At 34.7% G+C, this 3,498-nt stretch overlaps 1 long non-coding RNA gene across 1 annotated transcript; it reads right to left on the reverse strand.

Moving 5' to 3' along the window:
- Positions 1-207: 207 nt before the first annotated feature.
- LOC131006517 (uncharacterized) lies at positions 208-3,157 on the reverse strand. Its single transcript, XR_009095562.1, has 3 exons — positions 2,956-3,157; positions 961-1,022; positions 208-450 (listed from the first exon to the last, which is right to left on the reverse strand). It is a non-coding gene; the product is annotated as an uncharacterized LOC131006517 (long non-coding RNA).
- Positions 3,158-3,498: the final 341 nt, after the last annotated feature.

Below are 3,498 nucleotides of genomic sequence, written 5' to 3' on the forward strand. Positions count from 1 at the left end.
TGTCGCAGCCCGAAAACCCGACACTAGTAATAGCGGGGTACGAGTATCGATACGACTATTTTTAAAGAATAAAAGATAAGAAGAACTAGGTGAACGTCATGCGGAAGCTCACGTCAAACATGCTAAGGAAAAACTTTATAAAATTAGCCCGAGGGTAAAATCGTCAACATTGTCATAACTTTTTAATTATTAGGAATTTCACGTACAAAAACAAAACAGGTATAGTTCATTTTTCATAAGGAAGCATAATTTGCAGAGTATCACAGCAAAAGGCGAACCGATTATATGTATGAAGACACATAACCGTGAGTGAATCGCTTGATCTCAAAAAGGAAACTAAGTATTTCAAACATCAAGACTCTATTATCATAAGGGCAAAATAGTAATTTAAATTACATCGTTTGAAACTCTCCCCCATCAGCACCAGACCAATCTCACTCCCTGCTTAGCCTGCACATTTAGAAATATATGCAGGGCGTGAGTACATAATACTCAGTGGGCAAAAGCCGAAGAACAATAAAGATGCTCTTAGAGCTATAGGTTTGAAGCTTGCCACATCTCAGCAATACACAGAAATAAGTTAGTATTAAATGAATCTGTGCATGCAGTTTTCATAATCATGACATCATAAATAAGTAACTGCGCAGTTTAAACATTCATCATGTATGTACCACATCCACTACTCATCATCAAAGGTACTGAGAAGTAGGCCTCCCTCTCAAGTACCGTGACCGGCCGACCCGAAGACGGCTTGCAGTCACCTCTGTGCACAATATCCCACTTGTGGCAGGACTGAAATCGTCTCATCAGTAGAGGGTAACATACAAGCTCAACATCAAAATTTGGCAAGTCAAACAGTTCTCAAATATCATTTAACTCAAATCATTTGATCAACTCATTGTATCATCAAATCATTTTAGAAAGCTCGGATAATATACGTATACTCAAAATATTGCCCACCTGAAGTCCTTCGCTTATTCTGGAAAGAAATCAGGCAACTTACTTCTTTGTCTCGCTCGGGACTTCATATGTCATCATCACATCGTCACCGTCATCGAAGGTTCATGTGATAAAACAAACCTTAGTCAGAACTCAATTCTAAATCCAATCTCATCTTAACTATAACTTCTCACTCAACGTCTATTTACCCGTTAAAACTCGATCCCTAGGTATACTCGGCTTCTAAGGATTCACACGTCATATTATCGACTTAACTCTCAACTCGGCTCAAATTCATAGCAATCAAGCATATAAACAAGTATAAACACTTAAGCATATTAAAAACGCACATAAACAAGTCAAAAAAAAAACTTTACTCTGCACTGACTCAACTTTAAAACCTCACCAGACTCTGTACAGAACTCTCCTGGGGTCGTAACTTATACCAAAAGAAACCTCTTCGAGTCTAGTTTCATTTAAAAAAAACGTAGGATCAAAAACTCCAAGTATTTTAGGAGATATGACTGTTGTACTACAGTCTACCATATTCGGCAGTTTTTAGCAACCGAAAATTTTGATTTTTTAAAACTAGTAAACATTGTCAACACGGTCTGAAATTTTGTGGGTACTTAGCTAAGACACTCAGGTCTCAACCATAAAAATTTGGGTTCCAGAATGCTAAGGCAAGCTACTGGAAACGATGACTCTATTGGCTACTCACCGAACAATTCGGCAGAACGTAGCAGATTTAGTTTTACATTTTATAAAAATAGTAAACGAAGTCCAAATGACTTGAAATTTTACCGGTGTGCTCAAGACTCTCAAATATACTTACCATAAACTTTTCAGAGTGTTTGGGTATCAAGAACCCCTCGAAAACAGTAATTCAGTGCGTCGGGAAAAATGACTCCGAAACATACACACAAGCAAACATGCTCAACTCAACATTTATACAAAGCAAACTCATCAAAGCTCATTTTAAGCACTTAAAAACATTCAAAAACAACAAAATACTCATAATATTCAATCTCAACTCTTTTCTTTCATCATCAACTCAAATCTCATAGAAAACACTTCAACGAATGCATCAAACAAATTCTCTTTTCAATCTCATGCTCGAAATTACTCAAATATGATCATTTACATCATATAACTCCTTATTCACATATTCATTCCCTTTTTATCATAAAAACTATATTTTAATGAAAATCCATGTATCAACATAAAACTCTTAGCAAAACATGGATAAAATTCTCAAAATGATCATAGAGCAAATTGACCTCATTTTATCAAGCATCAAACTCACATCATACAAAACTCAAAACTCAAAACTCATACAAACTAAACTAATCCAAAATTTTATTTAGCCTACAATAGACTTAATCAAACATGCAAAGACACTACTATCATGCTTAAAAACATATATTTTAAGCAAAATCACTTAAATAACACATAGATCAAAAAGTCCTAATTTTTACTAAACTAACTCTTTGAAATTTATAAACACATATGAATCTTTAATCTATTCATATATCTTTCATTTTTAACCAATTAATCTCACATAAAAACCATCAATTTGCATATAAGGGCATATATACACATATCCCTAATTTTAGTAAACTAACTCACATCAAAAACTCCAATGGACATCATATACTCAAATTACTCCATCAATCATCATCATATACATCTCATAGACTCATTTACATCATCAATTTATCTATTAACTCATTGACTCAAAATTTCCCATTTTTGGGTAAACTAACTCCCATCGAAGTTTTCACATATCAAGGCACATATTTCACAACATACTTCAATCATCAATATACATCACATAACTCTCATTTTTCACCCCAAATCAAGAAAAGAAAAAGAAATTTTTTGAAGGGGTGGTGACCCACTTTTTTCGAAAATTTAGAGAAATAGGGAGGGGGTGATTTTCTTGCTTCATCTTTCAAGAATACACTCACACAACATCCTTTCAATCAAGAATTATAGAAAAACATGGCCACTTACCCAAATTCTCACCAAAATTCTCACTTTCTCACTCTAACTTTGGAGCTCTTCTCCAAGGATTCTCTTGATCAAAAGTGGCTAGAATATGTTTATGGAAGATATTAGAGTGGTTTGAGGTGTTTGGTAATATTTTTGGAAGCTTCGAAGGTCTTCATTAATGGAGGAAAATGGTGGAATTGAGAGATGGAGGAGATGAGTGTGTGTTGGGCGAAAATGTGTGTGAGGGAGAGAGGTGAGTTGGCCGAAAATTTCAAGTGAGGGAGAGAGAGGAATTAGCTTTGCAAGATTGTGTTTGATCTTGTGATCTTTAAAGGAGATTTTCAAATCTTAGGGAATATTTGCTAATTAATGGATGATCTCTCTCTCTCTAATCTCTCTCTCACTCTAATCTCTACACTCTCAATCCTTACTCTCTCAATAATATACTCTCAATCTCTACTCTCCCAATCTCTACACTTAGTAATTTGAGGCATAACATATGGTAGAGAAATTAAAATAAAGTGTGAGAAGGGTGATCAAATAAAAATCACAATAACTATGGAA

This window comes from Salvia miltiorrhiza, chromosome 1, assembly GCF_028751815.1.
Source record: "Salvia miltiorrhiza cultivar Shanhuang (shh) chromosome 1, IMPLAD_Smil_shh, whole genome shotgun sequence".
Lineage (NCBI taxonomy): Eukaryota > Viridiplantae > Streptophyta > Magnoliopsida > Lamiales > Lamiaceae > Salvia > Salvia miltiorrhiza.